The following is a 22,561-nucleotide window of genomic DNA, read 5'->3' as shown; positions in this document are numbered from 1 at the left end:
GTAGTTTGTGTTCTGCTGAGTGTCAGTCATGTATGCTAATTTTGTTTCTTCCTGTGCCTAAGGATTTTTTATCTTAAGGTCATATTTACTTTATCTGTAAACCCTTGGAGACCTGGCTTTAAGGTTTGTTCCTTTAGGATTTGCATTTATTTCTGCCAGTCACTTTGGCGTGTTTTAAACTGAATTCTCACCATGGTGTTTTTAACACTTGATGTTGGTACAGATTTTTGTCTTTGTGAGCAGGGCCAGCTTGAGGATAGAAACTCCCAGAGAAGACTTTTCTCCCAGAGCTAAAGTAACATAGGCACGTTTTCTTACCATGTTTGTGTTCATCTTATCTCTGAGGAAGTTAATGGTAAGTCTCATCTCATGCGACCTGTCATCCTAGGCTTTTTCTCTGGTTCCCCTGTTTTCATAAAGACCAAAAAGCTGGAAATCATATCTACCAATGGTCAGCAGAAGCTCCAGTGGTAGCTGTTAGCTCCTATACTTAGCTGTCTCACAGTGTTCAAGTTATTGTCAGATATTTTTATTAAATCAGTTGGATTTGACAAATGAATGTGTGTATCTAAGTGTAGTTCCTGTGTCATTTCACTCAGGCTATGATAACTGATAGTTTCGAATAATAGATTCTACTTATTTTAGTGAAACTTTATAAAGTAGATACCACAAAGTTATTAATGTGACTTTCAATTCTGGATATACTTTCTATCATGTTAGCTCTTTACTAGATTTAGAACGCCAGAGTGACCTTTCATGGGGCAGAAGAGAAATTGCAGAGAAAATACTTGAGTTACTGTGTTAAGATCTTATTTAGATAAAAAACTATGCTTTGTAGCAGAGACAAAATATTTAATTAACTTGGTAAAGATAAATCTTTTTCCTTGAAGAAGGCACGTTTGTAATTCTGTGTCTTAGGTAGGATTGACTCAGCAATATTGTAAAATGCAGACCTTATTTATTTGGGTAGAAATGAGTAGGGCAGGGGGTTCTGAACTTGTGGTCTGGGCTTCAGCGGGTTGGGGAGGCCCTGAAGTTATGTGCAGTTTTGCATGTATATTTGTATTTGTTCGTTTTCTCAGGGCTAAACAACCTCCTCCTTGGCCCTCACATCCCGTTGGCCAGGTATATCTGTGCAGTGCACACGCTGTGTAACTTTATGTGGTTAGATTTCCTAAAAGTTTGAGAAACTGAAAAAGATAAATGAAAACAACTTGGTTTGACATATTGAGGAAAACTTGTCTCATGGGGATGGGATTTAGAAACTTAAAAGTCATCCTCATCAGGTATGTTAAATATGGAAGTAATAAGAGTGAATTCTCTGGACCAAGCATTATGTTTTATTCTTTTTATTTACACTAAACTCCTGTGTGTGTGTGTGTGTTTACGACTTGGGAGGAGCCGTTCATCCCAGAAGTAGCTCTCTTGGAAAGCTTCAAAACCTCGTAGGATTTCTTGACCAGGTTTACGGTACACTGTTTAATGATTGACTGTTTTTCCAGCTGAAATTTCAGACTGGCAAGGAACTTGGGTACTTGCTAACCACAGTCTTGGTTCACATTTCCTGTTTTTTCTTCTTAAGGGAAGTAGCTAATACATATTTTAAAGAAAACAAACAAATGTATTACCATAAAGAAAGGAAACACGGGGAGAAAAGAGCAGCAGAAGTGTTGTGTGCCAAGTATAAAGTAATGTTATTGTGGTTGGCATAACTTATTAGGTAGCTGTTTTGTTACAAATTGTTGTAAGTATCAATAAGACTGAATTTATTTTTATTAACAGGCTGAATGGAAATTTTGCTTAATTGTATTTCTTTTAGGCTCCTTTGCCTTTTTTGTTCCTGGCATAAATAAATCAAATATGTCCTATCTGGTATTGTACAAAACAAATCTCTCCCTTAAAAAAAAGTGGGACTTAAATTTTATCTAACTAAATCTGAGACACATCTTTTCCCTTCCCAGGTCAAAATTCTTTAATTTTTCATCCTTGCTGGCTAATGCTAATTAATGATGGACTTCTTTAAGAGCTCATGTACGTAAGAAGTCCTTGAACAGTGCCGATGAAGTCTTTTGACTGTCTTGTTTTTCATGTGGCAAAAAAGAAAACCCATCTTGATTTGGTTCCTGAGTTGCCCTTCCGTGAATGAGGAATGCCCTCTGCTTATCCTCTCACTCTCCTAAAGAATTATTACTCCTTCAGGGATCACTTCAGGATCTACCTCCATCTGGAACAGAGAGTTCACTGGGTAGGACTCTCATTTGTGGACATCTTTATGACTATTTTATGCACTTAGTAATATACTCCTGCTGACTGGTATCTGTTCTATATTTGTGTCTGCAATTTATATTTAAAGGTAAGCCTATATCTTTTTCTTAGTTTGGGTCACTGCTATCCCTTCCCCAACACCCTCCTCGGACCCTGCTCCCCCAGCCCCACCCCCTTCCCGCCCCCAAAAAGCAGAGCCCAGGACGAAGACTGGTGAACAGATTGTTTGGAAGTGATCCCATTGAGCAAGGAGGATGAATCGGGAACTTAACAGGGAAGGAGGGAAAACTAATACAGTGGTACATTATTAAGTTGTCCATTCCCATGGGTGAGTGGTGCACAGTCTTGATGGGATATTCTTTTAAATGTGTCTCAGAGCTGTTTTCCTGGGAAACAAAAGAGGGAAGGATTTATCCGCTGGTTTTTGCCTCCTGTTGGTTAAGGTTGTCTGTGGCAAGCATTAACTCTTAAGAGGCGGGACCAGAAGGATCTACAGCAGTGCATCAGAGGGATCCGCTAAAATTTTGTGAACTTAATAGGACCCAGCTCAATTCTGAGCACATAGTATTCATCTAGTGACTACTTCGTTATATTTCTGAAAATAGAAATGGCACATTATTATTCCTGTTTCCCTAAATCTGCTAAATAAACAAATAGGCTGTATTTTATTTTATGATGTTTTAAACGAAGTATTGTTCTGCTGATGTCTTTTCTGGTGTCCAGCATTCTTCCTACAGAGTTTACACATCAATATCTACAGAACGATTTAAGCTCAGTAATTATAAAAAGGTATTACACGTGTAATACCCTTCAGAAATGTTCACACGGACATGTTTTTATGTCACAGAACCACTTTTTAATCCTCTAAAAAGTTTTCTTTATTGAAATAAGTGTAGGTTTATAGAAAAGACTTGCAAAAATAATAGAGATTTACTGTATACCCATCATTCAGCTTTCTCTCCTGTTTACACTTATTCAATAGAATAAGGAAATTAACATTGACATTCTACAATTAACTTCTAAACTTATTTGCATTTCAACAGTTTTCCCACTAATGTTGAAGAAATCCTTCTGGTCCCGGATCTAATCCACGATCATGTGTTGCATTTAGTTGTCGTATCCCTGTAATCTCTCCAATGTTCTGTGTCTTTCATGACCTTGACACTTTAGGGGAGTACTGGTCAGTTATGTTGTAGAATATCCCTCAATTTGGGTTTGTCTGATAATTTCTTATGTGACATGATGCATTTTTTGATAAGAATACCAGAGATGTTATGTTGTGCCCTTCAGTGCATCCTGTCGGGGGTACATGGTGTCGCCCTGTCTTATTACTGGTGATGTTCACTTTGATCGCTTGATTATGATGTTGTATGCCAGGTTTCTGCACTGTAAGGTGACTGTTTTTTCTTTTGTAACTAGTAAATCTCTTGTAGGGAGATAACTTTGAGACCATGAAAATATCCTGTTTCTCGTAATACTTTTGCCTGCTAATCTTGTCATTCTTTAATGGTTCTTGTATGCAATAGTTGTTAGGTATAGTGTTTGTATAGGTATAGTATATAACACTGATTTTCTAGTTCCATCATTCCTTCTACATTTATTAATTGGAATGCTGCCTTAGCTGCTTCCAGTTGGCTTCTGTGTCCTGTTGGCATACCCCTATCATTTTTTGAGCACTTCCGTACTTGCTGGCACCAGAAGATGTTCCAGGTCCATCTTCTATTTTTCCTGCTCCAGGCTTGGAGCCTACCATTTCTCTAAGGAGCTTTGGTTCCATTTACTGGAGAATGGTATTTGGAAACCAAGATGTTGGAGCAAGATGTGCAAAATCTTGCTTCTCGTCCCTCTCAGAGAGTAGAACTAGGAAATACATGTGTGTGTGTATGTGCATTAACTCATGCACACACACATTTTTAATCTATTTTTATAGCTGTCCATCTGTACAAATACTAAAATATGTGAGTTCGTATTGACACCTCCAGTTCCAAAACCACAGGATTCATTCCAGCACCTCACCCCCTCTTCCTTATTTGTAATGTCTGTCTTTGATAATGAGAACCCTGGCTCCTGTTATCCAGAGCAGATTTTACTTGTTTGTTCACAACCAGTATTCACAAATATACTAAGAACGTAACTTTTGTGCATATTTCTATTTGTCTTTGCTTTTTTTTTGTAGTAGATTGTCAAAATACTGTTTCTTAAGATAGCTCTTGCTTTCCTACTGCCTGCCTTTGTGTGGGTATATTATTCATTTATTTGTAATCCAGTTAAGTTCATTTGTTACTGCTTATTCCATTTTGACTTCTCCACACCTCCTAGTTTATTTTAATCATTTATTTTTTTTGGTATGTAAAATGTTACATTGTTTTAAGTATTAGAATTGTTTAAAACAAAGCATACTCAGAATATTTCTGCTCTCTTTCTCTTTCCCCATTTTTTTTTCTTGCCCTGTTCCACTCATTGTAGGTAACCAATCTCATTAATTTAGGGTTTATCCTTTTGGCATTTCATTTGTTTGTTTTTATTTTGGGGGGGGTAATTAGGTTTTTATTTATGTATTTATTTATTTTAATGAAAGTACTGGGATTAAGCCCAGAGCCTTGTGCATTGGCATTTGATTTGTCTGAATGGATATATAATAGTCAATTTACTTGTTTTTTCTAGTTCTCATGTAGTTTTATTTTTTGCACTTAGATACCTGATACATTTTGAGTTTATTCTTTTGTCTGGCATGAAATACAGATCCAACTTTATTATTTTTTTCTAAATGGCTACCCTGACATCATTAATTAAAAGTCCATCTTTGCCTCAGTGAATTGAGATGTCACTTTTATCATATAAGTTGCATGGGATCACCTTTAGAAGTTCATTTTTGTTCTTTTGTACTGTGTCATGGTGTGGCATGTCTTACACTCTCTCTTTATTGCCTGTGGCCACAAATAGTGTTCCCAATTGGTGTTTGTTCTTCTGAAAGAATAGTTAATTATTGCACTAATAATCTTGAAAGCTAGAGAAATGTACCTTCTGGCTATGTATTTATAAAACACTGTTACCCAGATTGAACCCAAAGCTATGAGACGCTGCTCCTTCTGTCCAAATGTTATCAGTATCTGTTATATTGTAAAATCACTAGGCTGAAATGAAGCTTTCTGAAATTACTCTTAGTACTTACTGTTGAACCAGTCTTGCAACCTTGAAGAATAACGTCATGAGCTCAGGCTTTATTAAGGTTCATTGTCTTTGGCTCCTTGACTTGTTTTCTTAATTCAGCTGCTGGATCTAGGTAGACAAATTATAATACTGCGATTACTGCCAGAGTAGAGTCATTAGAATTACGAGGTCATTTAACTTTCATGTGCACCTGCATCTGGTATCCAAAGTTGCCTGGCAACAATGATATCCTTGTTAAAATACAGAAAACCTGGAACGAAGTCCAGACATCCTTCCAGAGTGACTTTAACATTGATGTGAGGAAGAATACCATCCTACTGTTGGACTCCTCCTGTTTTCAAAATAAACGATGAGCCATTTGGAGAAATAGGTTAGTGAAGGTTGATGCAGTATTGTACCTTTTCCCCATCTTGTAAGGCCCATCTTAGGTATTTGGTTGGCCCTGTTGGTCTGGCTTTACTTACAAAGTGCCTCAAATTCTTTCTCAAGAATTTGTGGAAAGTGCCAGAAAGCCAGAGGAATTTTAATTTATTGCCTTTGTTTTTGTCCTTTTATTTGAAAGTGAAGAATAAAGAAAGATGAAGCTGCGGCTTCTATTGTGATGCTTTTTTCCCCTCCTCTTACGGACTTGTTATTCATGATCCTGACCTCCAGAGGGAGCAAGAGGGTTATAGTTAAGTAGTCATAATTCCTGAAAAGGAACTCTTCTCTCTCCTCCCCTCCTGCCCCTCTCTCCCTCTATTCTCTTCTTTCTCTTCCACCCTACATATGGAAAAACCATGTCCTCTTTATCATTTTCTGTTTTCCTGATTTCTTTATGTGACATTCACATAGGTATCCCTGAACCCTTATTAAGCATATCTGTCTAATACTTGTCAGCCTTCCAGTCCCTTATGGTGAAGGAGGTCCCTTTCAGAAGAGTGATTCTTAAGGAACCCAGATGGGAGTGTGTTTCAGCAGGTGAGGCTATTTCTTTGGAAATAGTAGTAGACCTTTCAGCCCCATTGCTCTACTCTTCTCCCTGCCCCATTTAGTTAGAGAGGCCTATGCATTCTTCCCCCCGTTTCTGTCCAACAACAGAAATGTCTGAGTGTGTGGTGAAAAACCAGACGACAGGTCCTTTTGAGTAGTTAGAGAACCCAGCCTCTGGGTGGCTTCTGGCTGAAGAGTTGGTCCATCACCAGCTCCTTTTTGAGGAAAAAGTCAGGAGGGAGTGCTCTGTTTCTGTCTCCTGCTTGCACAGGGTGTTTTCTCCATGATGACAGATCCCGAAGAAGTATTTGTTACTTTCCCTGGGATAGAAGTCTGTGCAAAATGGATGACCTAGTTCCAACATAGACATGTTCTCTCCTCTGTGGTTATCACTAAAATCAAATGGGTTTGTGGTGCCTGCTGTCTGGGCCTTAAATGTTACACTGCATCTGAGAGCTTGCCTCGAGGTGGGTTTGGAATGGGTCAGGAGTTTTCCTCCTTGTCCTGACGTGGCGTGGCCTGCAGAAGCTTCCAGCCCTGGTTCAGTTGTGCATGGACCGGGCCTTTCTTCATCAGAGTACTGGGCTGTAGGCACCATTTGTATGCTGCTGGCTCCCAGATTTTTATCATCATCTCTGACTTCCCTTCTGAGTGGCCTATTTGACATTATTACTTGGACGTCTAAATGGAATTTCAAATTTAGTAGGTGCAAAATGGAATCCTTGACTTATCCCACCCCAAACCTGTTTCTTCCCCAGTATTCTCCTTTCAAGAAAAATGGACCACCATCAGTCTCTCAGTCACTTAGGAATCATACTGGTTTCCCATTTTCTTTACCCCCTACTCTCTAATCCATCAGCCAATTCTGTTAGTTCTACTTCTGACATATTTCCCACACCCACTTGCTTTTCTCTCCCTTTCCTACTCTGTACTCCTCTTCTGCCAGGTAGCAAGCTATACTCATCTCTCACCTGGACCATTAAGATAACTTCCTTATGATGTGAAGTGTAATGATGGCAGTGTTTTGGAAAAATTTAATGTGCTTTTCTCTTTTTCCCAAATATATCTGCCCAGAGAGAGGATAGAAGAATGCAAACTGAAAGAAAGAAAGTGAAGATTTGGCTTCTGATATTAAAAAATAGGGTTCTACAGAAAGACAGTAGGCTTGAAAGCTAGTCTTCGTAGGGAGAGAAAGGATTTTATGAATGTTTCTAGTTCTCATTTACATAGCAAGGGTCAAGACTGCAAGATTAGATTATAAATTCCTTGCATAACATATAGGATGTTTATACTCTTCATCATTAATGCTTAGTGGTAAGGCTGGAGTTCAGAAGAAGATAAGGCTGTGATAATGAAATGCGCACTTCTGTCCCACAAAGTATTTCAGAGGAGGAAGGCAGAAAGGAGACGGACAGAGGAGGTGGTTGGTCCATTAGGGATTCTGATCTTCCCTCAGGGCTGCAGCCCAGAAAGAGGAGGTCTGTTAAATTGCAGTAGGATACAGACGACAGAGGGGTCCTTCCTGGCTTGCAGTCTGGGACTCTGGGAAGAGTCACTTGGAAGCTCTGTGAGGGGTCTTCTTGATCAACCTGGAGGGTGACCACGTGAAAAGAAATCTAGAGATGTGGACAGCGAGAGTGAGGGTCTAACTGATATCCCCATCTCTTCCTCTGATCTCCCAAGGCATGAACGCAGAGTTGAGAGTCAGCAGGGCTGACGTGGGCCTGTTGAAATGGGGTCTTTGAGTCACTCAGAGGGGCCTGTAATGCCAGTGGGAGCTGAGGTGACACTGTCAGACAGGGAATCACTGAGCTGGAGGGAGGTCAGACCATGGACAGCAGCTGCAGCTCAGTTATATCCCCTAATGACACCATTGTAGGCCATTGACAGGGGGACAAGGGACATTGCTGGGGACCAGAGGACTTTACATGGTTTGGAGGACTTTCTCCCCTAAATCCACAAAATCTTGCCTACTTCTCTCCCTCCACACACTGTCCTGAGGAAGTGGCCCATTGGAATTGGCCAGTGGGGAGCACTGGCAGGAGATCAGAGAGGGGAAGGCAGGAGGTATTTTTTCTGGGTGTTTATTCCCCTGCTCCTTCCTACTTCAGTCCCTGGGGGACTAAACTATTTCTTTACCAAGGGCCACAGCTGCTGGGGGCCCTCTCCCTCTTTGGACAACTCTTCCTCCCTTTGCCTCCACAGGCCAGGAGTCTCCTGTCTGCCCCCACCTTCGGGAGCCCTGGGGTATTCATTCTCTCTTGCTAGTTTCAGTAACTGCACTTTTGTGCAGAGGCCCTTGAGGATGTCTTCTGCTTCCTGCCTGACCTCAGCTGTCACGCTGTTCCTTCTGCAGGCTCCCCTCTGGGCTCTCTGCGTTGGCTGCTTTAGATACTTCATGTAAAGATCTCCAACTCTTGTAAACTAGTTCTTTTTTATTAAAATAATTATCATAGTTTCTTTTTTCCTGATTGGACTCTGACAGAGCTCTGTAAATAATTCATTATTTAAATAATTTCCAATTAAATTCCTTAAATGTGCCCTCTGACTCCTGCTGAGATCCTGACTGATACATTATCTTGTGGGGTAGCAGGTATTAAAATAACAGTAAAGGTAAAAGCCTATTTTAAACCCGAAAGCACTATAGATTTTTAGTATTAGTACTAGTACTAATGGGACGTAATGTTCCAAATGAGGCCTCCTCTGCAGTGTCCCTTGAAGCACCAACATCCAGAGAAGGACAAACGCCGGAAAATGACTGCAGCTTCAGAGTGTCAGCAGACTTTGTGGCTGTAGGCCTGAAGGTCAGAATGAAAAGCCAAGACGGGAACTCTGTCCCCTTTCCTAAGAGAGTGTGGGGGAACATAATGAAAGTCTTATATTTATATTCACAAGTTAACATGGGGAAGCAGCCAGAGCGTCTGTGTCCTCAAGTGATACGGAGGCTCTGGCTCCAATCAAGACAAGGCTCCGATCCCAGATGTCAGTCCCCAGCGATTCAGTGACACTTCAACATCCTGACTTAAAATGAACAATCTGGTTGCTTTTCCAGAGTAGTAAATGACTGGAAAATCCCAAAACGCCAGCCAACTCACAAACGCCAGAAACTCCTTGCAGCCCTAGCCTTGGCCTGAGATTCCGCTTCAGGGTGGAGTCCCCCAACCTCTTTCAGAGGAGCCCTCTTTTCTGCGTGGGTCCTGTGGTGAAATGAGGCTTCAGCAGGCCTCCCAGGAGCTGCAGAGGGCCAGGGGGCTGGGGTAGGAGGTGTGGTGGGCAAGTCTAGCGAGGAGAGCCTTGGCTTCCCTGAAAAGTGTGCCCCGGCTGGCTGTGCATTCTAGAGAATATGGTCAACCAGGAAAGAGGGCCTCAAAACACCAAGTCTGAGGGAGGAGATTAATAGGCATTTCTGTAGCTGCTGTTAATCAGGAAAACCTGGACAACAAGGGCAGGCTCTCGCTTCCTTCTGAAACTGACTGGCAGCGTCTCTTTGTACTTGGACAGGGTGATCGTGAGAAAAAGCTCATCTGTGAGTTCTGTGGCTCCATATTATGGGACACACACATGAACTCCTCCAATGTCTATGAGCTCTATAAACCCCAAGAAATGATTTGCAAAATCGTGTGTGTGCATGGGGATTGGGGACAATTTTCTGGGGCCTGTAAATGTCATCTGATTCACAAAAAGGTCAGTGTCCCCTCCCTGCCTCTTTCCCCAACCCCAAGTTGAAAACAGTTATGAGTCACTGGAGGGCAGGACCATGGCTTTCATCCTTGAGTCTCCATCAATATCCTGCCCAGTGTGATTTGTGTGTAGTTTTTTAATGAGTAATTACTAAATTGAACATATATAAGTAGTCTTCAACTTCTAAGGAATCCACAGTCCATCATTTCCATCCTGAAAGTGGGCTTGTGATGGGAGACCCTTTCTGGGATCTCAGTCACAGTTTCTTCTATTTGTGGAGTGGCTCTTCCCACAGGAGTCTTCACATCGGGGAAGATAAACGCTGATGCAGAAGGCTGAGGGCTCGTCCTGGTTTCCCCAACCATCACTCCACGCTTTTTTTTTTTCCCTCCCACTTTCATCATCTGGAAAATCAGTCTTTTTCCATATCTCCTACTCAGTGAAGTTTTTATGGGGAATCGTGATAAAAATGAGAGGAAGGAATTTTATAATAAACTCAAAGTCATGGTACTAGCATTGAGAGATGACATAGGAGTTGGGTACTTACTTTCATTTCCAAGTTATTAGAGGAGGAAAAATAAGACACTGAGGAAGGAAAAAGATGTGAGATAATGTCATTAATATCATTGTAAGGAACATGTTGTAGTGTAGGTGAGTAGGGAGGAAAGATGGCTTTGAGTCCCTCACTTTAACACAGAACCGTAGGAATAAGTCAGAACAGTGTGATGAGTCAGAACAATGAAAAGACTATTAATTTACGCTAACCATTATCTTCTTACTTGGAATTATTTTCCTTTTTAGTTATGACTTTTGGTCTACTAGAGGCATTAAGATGGGGTGACAGGAGTAGGGCGTGGACATTATATTTCATTGATTCTGGAATGTACATTTTCCAGCTTTCAGCATCTCCAGGGATCAGTTGGTGGTGTCAGCTAGTAGGCTCAGTGGAGATGCAGTTGTAAATAGTGCTCAAATGTGGACAGAGCTGCTCATATTGCCATCTGTTTAATCAAATTAAGTGCACTGTTGTTAACTGCAGGTGTTGAGTTGTCATTCAAAAGGTCCTCAGAAAGATTACACTCTGACTTGGCATTGAAATGAAGAATTATCATGTGTGCAAAAAGGTACAGAAAGAGCAACCAGACTTTAATATGATATCGATGAAGGAGATCTGCCTGTTTGGAGGAATGAACACAAGTTCATAGTTTTTGCAAAGCAATAACTGATTGCTTTCTGGAAGCTCAGAGAGGAAGAGCCATCTCTTGAAGCAGAAGAAACTGTTACTGAGATCCACGAAAGAGTGGCCATCACAAGCCCCCAGAGAGACAGGAGAAACTGCCAATCCATCTTGGATGAAAGAAATGTCAAAGCAAGAAGAGGCTTCATGACTGGAGGACTATGGTTAAGACATTGTGTCAGTGCAGAATGGACAGTGTGTTTTCCTTCCTGTGGTACATAAGGAAAGGTGTGTTTTAGAATCAATGGAAGATGGTGCAAATGCAGGCTTATGACATTCAGGTAACCACCATCCTTTTACAGAAAAGGAAGACTGACCCAATGCCTCCTTTGCTGGTGGACTTACTCTTAGGAGGTTCGGCACAGAGTTGGCAGATAATTGGCTGGGCCCTGTGACGGCAGGAGCATCTGTATGCGGGTCGCCCAGACTAACAATCACGAGACAGAACAAGTCTCAGGAACCCGCCCTCCTCTTAGACATACAAACTTGAGATGGACAAAGGATTGAAGGAAAAAAAAGTAGTTTTTTATTTAAAGAAAATGTTTACCGTTTGGGGATACTTCTTATAAAAGTGTAAAAATTAAACCTAAATTCTTAAAAACAAGTGTTGCAGTTTCACACCCCACCACAAATATAAGATGTTTTGAAGTCAATTTGACTGGTAAATATTTAATTGTCTTGATGGTTATACTTTTATATTGACCAAGCATGATTACTTATAAGCAGATTACATTCTATATAATCAATTACTATATCCCTAAAATAACAAAATCACTTCAGATTAATAAAAGCACCAGAAAATTAAGTATTGCATGTATCTCCATTTCTGCCAAATTTCTATTTACAAACAGAACACGAATAAAAAGAAAACAGACAATTGATTTTCTTTTCCATCCCAACCATCCCTGCCTTGACTTTCCTCACGTGTGGATAAGAAACCCTGGACGTTTCCTCCATTGTGTTTATGATGGTCCGTAATCTGGGGTTCAAGGGCAGAGGTCCAGGGATGGGCTTCAGTGAGCCTCTGCACCTCTGAAATTACATGAAGAATCCTGGGTATCATGTGCCATTTGGTGGTGTTGGGGAAAGAGATTCTGGTTGTCAGTTTCTCAAAAGCATCCATTTTTTAAGAGCAGAAGAGTCCCTGAAGCCCTGGTCCGCATATACATCAGTCATGATACCTGGCCCTAGGCCCCTCCTGACCCTGGGCACTTGGGCAGGAGTTTTGTCTCAGCAGGAGGCTGGGTGAGGCCCAGAAGCCACCCAGAGGGTGACTCCTGAAAAACAAGACACCTGGGGGATGGGCTTTGTGATTCTGTCTTGGTTTTGGGATTTGGCTGCCCTAATGTCCCTGCTCTTCTTCAAAATAAACAAAGACAAACCGCTGCATTCCTGTGCCATCCAGGTTTAATCTGGCACTTTGAACTGTGTTTTTAAGTGAAAAAAGCCAGGTCCTCATCCTTTAGTTTTCCTCTCCTTCTGGCAGGTCAGAGATACTCTGACTGTGATAAGGATAAGCTTGTGGGGCCGCTGAAGGGACAGTGATCCCGGACACTTGTTACTTTTCTGCTTTAATCTGAAAATGGAAAAGGCTAGTTTGGGTGGATTCTCATTGAGTTCCATGGAATTCCTCTGTCTCCCAGGCCTGGCCTGGCTTAAATGGATGCTCAGCCCCTGAAAGTCCTAGATTAAGAGGGGACTTGAAAGCTAAGACTGCCCCACACTTAAGCAAACATCAGAATTCGTTGGAGAGCTTGTTAAAAACACTGATTTCTTGGATCACCCCCAGAGGTTCTGATTTAGTAGGTCTAGGGTGGCCTCCTGGAATTGTTGGGTTTGTTTGGTTTTTAAATCGGTATCTCCAAGTGATGTTGGGGGAGGGGCCCTAAAGAGCTATTCTTTCAGGTGTTGAGAGCTGGGATGAAGAGAAGGCCATCTGGGCCCTCAAACGTTCTGTCCTCTTTGAGTTGATTCTGTTGGGTCTGGGAGCTCACCTTGTCTTCAGAGAATGGCTTGAGAAGGGGAGCCTGGGGTCCGTTTCTGCTTCCTCCCAGACATGATGTGAAGGCCAGGATGATGTGGGTCCTGGTGCCACGACTCCCTCAGTCTTAGTGGCTGGGAATTCCTGCTCAGCCCTGCCACCTCCAGCCCCTCGGCATCTTTCCCTACCAAGAGAACGCGTCCTCTGAAAGGACACTGAGCATGGCATGAAATGTCTTGGTTATATGCCATTGTCTATCAGGAGCTGTGCTTTTCCCACCAAGCCTGTGCATTGAAGACGGAAAAAGAGAATGTCCCAAGTGGCAGTTTCTGTAGCCTTCTACCTGGGAGGAGGCAGAGGGGTAGAGTGGAAAACCACCAATCTAGGAGTACAAAGCCTTTCATTCATTCATTTATTCATTCAACAAACACTTCATTGCTTACCACGGGCTAAGGGAGCACTGTTAGGTGCTGGGATTCAAGGATGAACAAGACAGTCCATGCCTTCACGGAGCATTTACTCTAGCAGAGTCAGACACTGAAAAAACGGTTCTAAAGTTTCTACTGGGAAAGGGACAGGGCCTCCAGTCTGGTTTTAAGAGAGAAAGAGTGGCATAGAGATTTGTCTTGAAGGTGACTTTGCACTGTGAAATGACTGGTCTCCTCTCCCATGATCTGTTTATTTGGGGTCGATGGTGAGGAAAAGCTGATGGAGATCGTCAAGTGATTCCGCCCCCAGCATAACCCCCAGCCACCCATTGGTGCCAACATCAGAGAGGAAATAAGACATTGTCTAATTTATTCAATCAGTCAATCGGTGGATTAGTTCATGACAGTTGCAAGTGCTAAGAAGTGTACAGCATTGTGGGAGTTCTTAAAAAGGTAACTTCATCTAGGGTAGGGCATGAGGGAGAGATTTCTTAAACAGGCAACTTTTAACCTGAGACCAGAAATAAGAGTTAAGAAGTGGATTCGGGGTGGGTGGCTGGGGTGTAGTGCTGGGGCCTGGCAAAGATGGCTGAGGCTAAGGACACGTGAGGGAGACAGTGAGGTTAGAGAGGAACAGGGTAAGAGTCTACAGGGGCTTATGGAGTTTTCTCTTTCTGCTTGTTGGTATCTGATCTTGAGTAAGTTTCCTAACATCTCATCTGTAAAATGGGGGGCAGAACCAACCCGACCAGGCTGCAGCAAGGAGGAAGAGATGCTTTGGAAAAAGTAGCTTTACAAACACAAAATGATTGGGTGCTTGGTATCTGGTAACTCATTTTACTCACCTGAACATAACAGACTGGGCAGGAGCCCGGATGGGACCCTCCTTCACTCCGAAAGCCTTTCTGTGTAGAGGAGGGAGGCCAGTCTGCCGGTTCCCTCACCCCTGGCCCTGCTGGTCACGCCTATTCAGAATCTTCTCTGGGCTCAACCAGCAGTGGCATTTCCTCCAGTAGGCTGTCCAGCGTCTGGAAGTTTTCCTTGTTTCTGGGTGTGCCGTCACTTTCATTTACTCTTGTGATTCCTCTGACTTAATGAATTCTAGCTCATTTATTTCATTGATTTTTAAAAAGTAAATTTGGGAACAGCAACTTGTGGTTAGACAAGCATGCATTTTTTATAACTCAGTAAATCCATGTTAATGGAATCTGTGGGCGTTGACAAATCAATATGACATTTGGTGGTGGTGTCATGGAACAGGAATTGTACGTAGCATTTGTTTAAAAAATATATTAAGGACTGCATGGTACACAAATTATCAGTGGAGATTTTTTGATGAAATGAGGATCTATCTGCTCTCCCCTCTCTTCGTTGTCTCTCTCTTTAGAAGTTGGGGAAACACACATATACAGTATTTTTAGACTGAATCTGATGATCCGCCCAGAAGATATTGTCGACTTTACGAGAGTTGATATAACACCTCGCTTTCCGTGAACAGGTGCATCGTCACATTAGCACTTTTCCTTCTTTACTCCATATGTGTTTATTAAAATGTGGTCAGGAAATCAAGTTTCTCCGCCTTCATGATAAAGGAGGCATAGGAAAAAAACCTCTCTGGGCTAAGAGTCTGGAGCTCTGAGTCCTAATGTTGGCTCAGCCATTTGCAAGCTGTGGGACACTACATGGGATGGATTTGACAGCAAGTGACAGGAAACTCTACCCGTGGCATCTTACACAAAAAGAGGTTGACTTTTTTTTTTTTTTTTTTTTTTTTTTAATATAACAAGAAGGCTAAAAGTAGGAAGCTACTGACTTGATTCAGCTGCCAGCTGAATGATGTCTTCCAGGTACCCTGTGTCTTTCCCTTCCACAATCCTTAGCACGTGGCCCTTTTATCCTCATTCTTGTGGTTTTATTGTCACAGATGTCCACCCCCGCTCCAGACTCCATGGCTACTCAGGCAGAATAAACAGGGAAGGATGATACATCCACATCTGACTTAAATTCCCGAGAAAGCAGATTTCCAAGAAATTCTTGCAGTGGATGCCACCGGTCAGAACTGTCAGGCAGCCACTCAGAGCTGCAAGGCAGACTAGGGAAATATTGAGCTGTTTCACCTTGTAAAGCGCAAAGTAGCAGGGATGAGGGGGTTGGAAATGCCTATAGGCATAGTCAAGGGGCAGCATCGGCCCTGGTGTCCTTGGATGTTCTGTGTTGTTTTGGACATCAGTTTCCTCAGCTATAAAATGAGGTGGTTTAACCCAGATCGAGGTGGTCTCTGAGGCTCCTTTTAGTTCAATAGCAGGAATTCTCAAACTTTGATGTGCATAAGATCACCTGGAGATCTTGTTAAACTTCAGGTTCCAGTAGGGGTGAGGGGGCAGGGTATGGTGCCTGAGAGTCTGCATTTCTCATGGGCTCTCTTTCCGGTGATGGTGATGCTGATGCTGCTGGACCACACTCTGATTTGCAGGCTTCCATGAGTCCTTAGGCATCTTTCTGCTTTTCTCAGTAGACAGACCAGCTTAAGGCAAAGACCATGCAAATTCCTTAAGCCGCCTAGAATGTCTTTGAACTCACAGAACTGTGAGTGTCCATTCCTCCTGTTTTTCCAGCATTTCTAGATACAGAAGAAGTATAAGAGCTGAGGCCTCAGTTTGAAGGACAGTGGAAGTAGTTATAAAGAGAGCAGGGCAGAGGAAACAACTTTTCTAACTTAGTTCTCACAACGACCCTGTGAGTCCAGTGTTGTTACTTTCATCTCACAAATGAGGAATCTGAGAATCAGAGACTCAGGGCAAATTACTTTAAGGTCATGCAGCTGGTTTAGATTCTAACCCAGGTGTCTGACTGCAAGGTCCATGCTTTTGCTTTTCACCACGCAGAGTCCTGCGGAGGTGCCCGTGTGAGGGCAAGAAGAACGAACACGAGACAGCCCCCAACTGAGTGATAATTAGTTTGATCCAAACCAATTAGTCTCCATTTGCCCCGCCAGATCCGTTCTCTACCCTCCTCTGCCTTCCCTGGGAGACTGACCTGCTTGGGGCTCTGGCCTCCAGTGGGGACTGGCCGGGCAAATGGAGAGTAATCACCTCTAAGAGTCTGTGGCATGTGGAAGTGATGGACATGTTTATTCACCCCTTTCTTCATGGTTTGGTCGTTGCTGCTTCTCCACTTTAAGGCCATGACTTGGGTGCCCACTCTACGCCTCTCACTGGTTCCCAGTAAGTGCTCCCCTCTCTGGGGGCGGTAATTGCTTCCCCTCTTGATTGTCCCTGGGTCCCTCACTGTCCCTTGGTGTTTCCCTTTACCCTGCCCGCCCCTCCGTAAAGATCCTCTTTGGTTGCCTTTTTTGAGGTGCTGCCTGTCTTCTGATGAGACCATGACTCACTGACTCATTTTCTAACAGTTTTCAGATGGTGGTAGACACTGTTCAATACTACAGAAGTTGGCAGGAGATCTGGGAGGTGGCAACAGTCAGACCTTGCCAGAGCCTGGGCTTCAGCTGGATTATGATGGGGTGGGGAGGATTTGTAGAGCTGATGGAGACAGAATATTTGAGAAGAGCATCAGGCAAAGGCAAGGATAAAGAGGCATGGGGCTCCACCTGCATCTGAGAATCAATGGTAGAGTAAGTTGCCTGGGGTGCAGCCAAGTAAGGGTGGGTTCTGGCAGTAATGCTACTGCTAGGCAGAGCTAGGTGTCCTTGTGTTTAAGTGCCTTACTTTAACTCATCTCCAACAGCCTTGGATTCGCCTTATTTTTAGAAAGGAGGAGTGGACGGAGGGACAGAGAGGTTCAGAACTGGTCCCACGTCACCCAGCTCGTAAGCAGCCAGGATTCAGTCCTTGGTGGTCTGGCTGCGGGCCTGCCCTCGGAACTCCTGCGCTGCAGAGCCACAGATGGCCACTGTTTTGCAGCCAGGATGAAATCTGAAGCAAGCAGGGTCTATGAGAGGGAAACAGGGCGTGCAGGGTAGAGATAGGCGGGGAGAGCAGAGGGATCTGCCGTGCCCCTTCCCCCTCTTCCCCGCAGAGCCCTCAGTCTGGTGTCCTTCCCCCTCCCTTGGTGTGTCCAGGTCACATGTCGGAGACAGGTTGGTTTATGGTTTTCATCCTGCCCTTTTCTGGATGTGAGGACAGAAGTCTTCCTTTGCTTTTCAGATGCCCAGGTTAGGGTTCCTTTCCCTTGGTGTCAGGGAAATGGAAAGGGCCTGGAAGAAGAGGGCGCCCCAGTCCCAGCAAAGCCTTTGTCTGGTATTTAGAGAGCCCATTAGTAATTAGCCTAATTGCTTTTGTTTTTAATCTGCTCAGAGATGAATTTCTTTAGCCACCAAAATAGCTCCAATTGGCCAGTTTGTTCTCTTTTTATTTTCCATGTGGAAAAGTCAATTTAAGTGGGGTCTAATTCTCTTCGTCTGCCGTGTCACGTGAATGTGCGTGACGGGCACACGTCGCAGGGACCGTCCCACAGAAGGTGCTGGCAAATGTGAGGGAAGCATCTCCCTTCTCTGAGTCCGCCTCCGCCCCCTATTTCAAGTCATTATGAAATGATAATAAGGGTGTTGGAGGGTTGTCTTTCTCCCTTCCGTCCCTTCCTTCCTTGACGTCTCTTACTATGAAAACTTTCAAACATACCCCAAAATGGAGATAGTGAAATATACCTTCATCATCATCTAAATTTAACAGTGTTCAACAGCTTGCATATTTGGTTTAGCTACTTCACTTTTGCTTAAGTATTTTGAAAACAATCTCAAATGTCATAAATTTCACCTCAAATACATCAGTATGCATTTCTAAAAAATAGTTTCTTAACACAATGCCATTAATCCACCTCAACTTAATAGCAAATCATACCTGGATGGTGTTGAAATATCTCCAATCTTCTTGTAGTTGATTTGATTGAATCAAGATCCCAACAGGAGGAGGCGTATGGGAAAGAGAAACCAGCGACCCAGGGCTCTGTTTACAATTCTTAGAGTTGAGGAATTTCTTTGCCTTTTGCACAATGACTCAGCGTTGCCAATAAAGTGCGCCCTAACATTTGTGGTTTTGACTGTCTGGAAACAACTACAGATGTCCCTGGCTTTTAGCAATGTCTGCTGAGGTGCAAATGTGAATCCTAGACGGCTTCCGGGGCTGCGTCTGGGAGGGAGTTGTTCAGCTGGAGAGAGCGCCTAGCTGGGAGTCGGCGCTGGGATTTTCAGCGATCCTTTGTTGTTCTCTCTTCTTTTTCTTTCCTGATTCACCAAGTAAGGAAATTAAAGATTATCTCCTATCACCATTATTTCATAAAAGGAAGGAGATTTTAATACTAAATGGGCAGGACTGGTATTATTTCTGAATAAAGGGGCATCTTCTTTGGGAAAGGACAGTTGGCCCCCTGATGTTGATACATTATGTGTCCCATGGTTCTGGTTTTCTCATTTTGCCATGGAACTGGTAAGCATTTTGTCATAGTTTGGTATTTGGGAAACATTCCTCAACTCAAGATTGCTTGGATAGTAAGAACTTAGGTAGTGATAAAAATGTCAATCTTTTGAAAAATAGTCATCGAGTGGGAGCTGAAAATTCAGTAAAAGTTGAATACGAAGTTAGCTTGTGATGTGGGATGAGACACACAGGAGAGGCCCCTGTTTTGAATTGTGATTTGAGTGTAAATATTTCCATCTTCTCAGGTGTAAACATTTCCACATTCTCCTACAGGTCTGGGGTTGGATCAAGGGCTGGCCAGAATTATTTTCTTAAATTGTTAGACTTCTTCCTTTTAGCTCACAAGAATGCTTGTTGATCTTGCTCACATTTTCCAAACCAACCTTCCCATCCTTGTCCTGAACCACACACTCATTGTTCGTTGTGTGAGGCCACAGCCATTTTACCACCCACCCCGCCACGAACCTCTCCCACAGCCGAACACCAGTGCTAAGTGCATGGTGCACACATTTGGACCCCTTACCTCCTCTGCTCTGCTGAGCTTCAGACCAACATTTCCACTTGCCCTTCGTGTCAACACAGAACTCCTACTTGGTCTCCTCATTCTGCCCACCCCACCTCGCTTCCCTACTGCAGAAAGTGAAGAAGTTGCTCATGCGGGAATGTGGGAGTTCTCCCTAACACACCCATCACCCCCACAGCCACCCCATTACCTAGTCCTGAAGCATTTACTTCCGTATATATTCCCAGTCAATTCACTTCACGCCGTGACTACTGCTACCACCTCAGTCGTGGGCACTGTGACCACTGGCCTGGGTTATTGCCACAGTTCCTCTTAATCCCCATGACTACGCTAATCTCATTGATCATTCTTCACACGGCTGCTGGGATGACTTTCTTAAAACAGAAATTGTGTCGTGAGGCACCCCCTGTTCCAAACTCTGAGGACATTTGGGACAAAATGAGAAAAGCAGATTCCCTAACAGGAGCTACAAAGCCCGTTTGGTGTGGCCGTTCCCCAGCACTGACTTCATATCAAGCTACTTTCCTTTCCATTTACCATGGTTGATTGACACCTGCTGAACTTTGATTTCCTTGAACATTCGAGACCCTTGAACACATGGTGTTTCTTGTATGTAGACAGCCCCTCCAACCCTTTCCACTCTGTTGTTCCCCCTCTACACTGTAGGCTTCCAGCGGACAGACCCTCGACTGTTCCTCTCACTAATGAATAGCCAACATCTAGCATAGTCCCAGGCAGAGAGGGCTTGGTAAATCTCTGATGAATGAGTGAATGACTATTCCAATTAATACCAAAATTCTTCCCTCCCTATGAAAGGACAGAAAGGAGATGCTGAATATATTTTAAAAAGAAAAAAAGCCATATTTTTGCTAGATCAGCCAAATTGGTTTTGAGCCTTGAGTATTCAGGCCAGTGTTTATTTATTTTTATACTTACAGTAATGGACCTTTTTGTGAAATCATATTTTAAGTGAGTGCTAAGATCAGCTGCATTTTTATCTGCATTCCCCAAATTGCCAAGTTTCTTGTAAAACTTCTGTAAAGAAGGACCCCTCTGTCTTTAGTAGAGTGCTAAATCTGTCCCGTTCTGAGGGACAGAGACGTGCAATACATCCAGTTAAACAAACAAACAAAAAAAACAGTGCCTTATTAGTGCTGGTTATTGAAAAGGCTAAAATCAAATGGACTTCGAGTGGCCCCATGACTTAAGTTCACACTTCTATTACAGTTTTAAAAAAGAAGACTCAACATACTTGTAGAACTATTTTCTAGAATATTTTTCAATAAATTATAAAATTCAAAGCTTTCTTTTGTTTAATGGAAATGAGACGTTTCCTGAGAACTGTGAGTGCACGTTGGACTCTCCCTTTTCTAATTCCCTTTTAATGCCTCGTCTGACTGACTCACCTTTAGCACCATATCTTGTTTGCCAATTATCTCTACTTGCCAATTTCATTTTTTTTTTTTACCACATGCTACTTTAGTCCTTGCTTTTATTTTGTGGATATGATTTATCTCCTCAACTATACTGTGAGCTTCTTGTAAACAAAGATCAGAGTGTCTACTTCTGCATTGGCAGAATAACCGCCAGGGCAGGCTAAGTCATAGTGTGGTAACAAAACGTCCAAAATCTCAGGGGCTTGATTTCCTACTCCACCTGCACGTCTACTGTGGGCCAGCAGGGGGATGATGATCATTGGTTCTCACAGAGACCCAGGTTAAAGAAAGGCTTCATCTTGACACCCACTTCCCTGATGAAAACAGCGGTGGACAATGAGCAGAAATCATGACAAACCACACTGCTGGCTTTTAAAGCTTCTGCCAGGATGCAAGGCATATCCTTCCATATGCATGTCATTGCCTAAAGCAAGTCACGTGGTCGTGCCTAACTTCAAAAGGGGTAGGCAAGTGAAATCCTACTGTGTACCCGGGAAGGGGAGAGTCGGGGACATCAGAGGAATTATACTGATGAGTCATACTTGGTGCCCGCAGAGCCCTGCTCAATTTGGGCTCATAGTGGGTATTCCATCTTACATGCTTGACTGAAGTTTGGAAACACCAGGAGGAATACAGGTGGGTATAGGTAAAGGAGAAGGCAGTTGCTGGTCGGTTGAAAATGAAGAAAGTATTGCTGCAGTGTATTTGGTTTCTGTTTGTTTGTTTTCATATTCTTTTTCATTAAAGGTTATTACAAGATACTGAATATAGTTCCCTGTGCTATACAGAAGAAACTCATTTTTTAAAATCTATTTTTATATATAGTGGCTAAAATTTGTAAATCTCAAACTCCCAAATTTATCTTTTCCCACCCCCTTTCCCTGGTAACCATAAGATTATTTATTATGTCTGCAAGTCTATTTCTGTTTTGTAGATGAGTTCATAGGGTCCTTTTTTTTTCTTTTTTTCCCCCCACATATGAGTGATATCATATGGTATTTTTCTTTCTCTTTCTGGCTTACTTCACTTAGAATGATGATCTCCAGGTCCATCCATGTTGCTGCAAATCTCATTCTTTTTTATGGCTGAGTAGTATTCCATTGTATAAATATACCACAGCTTCTTTATCCAGTCCTCTGTCAATGGACATTTAGGTAGCTTCCATGCCTTGGCTATTGTATATAGTGCTGCTACGAACATTGGAATGCATGTATCTTTTCAAATTAGAGTTCCTTCTGTATATATGCCTAGGAGTGGGTTTGCTGGATCATATGGTAAGTCTGTTATTAGTTTTTTGAGGAATCTCCATGCTGTTTTCCATAATGGCTGCACCAAACTAAATTCCCACCAGCAATATAGGAGGGTTCCCTTTTCTCCACACTCTCTCTAGCATTTATTGTTCCTGGACTTTTGAATGATGGCCATACTGTCTGGT

The 22,561-nt window shown here is 42.8% G+C and overlaps 2 protein-coding genes across 3 annotated transcripts in view; both read left to right on the top strand.

Annotated features, from left to right (window-relative positions):
* TMX1 (thioredoxin related transmembrane protein 1) overlaps positions 1-12,131 on the top strand; it is a 33,823-nt gene extending 21,692 nt beyond the window's left edge. Inside the window, exon 9 of the transcript XR_012507528.1 lies at positions 11,129-12,131. The gene's annotated coding sequence lies outside the window, so the exon portion shown is untranslated. The remainder of the gene's footprint in view (positions 1-11,128) is intronic.
* Positions 1-22,561, top strand: part of FRMD6 (FERM domain containing 6) — a 392,313-nt gene that overhangs the window by 6,841 nt on the left and 362,911 nt on the right. The window lies entirely within an intron of this gene.

This window comes from Camelus bactrianus, chromosome 6, assembly GCF_048773025.1.
Source record: "Camelus bactrianus isolate YW-2024 breed Bactrian camel chromosome 6, ASM4877302v1, whole genome shotgun sequence".
Classification (NCBI taxonomy): domain Eukaryota; kingdom Metazoa; phylum Chordata; class Mammalia; order Artiodactyla; family Camelidae; genus Camelus; species Camelus bactrianus.
Note: the sequence above shows the minus strand (reverse complement) of the source record. Positions and strands in the feature narration are given on the sequence as shown.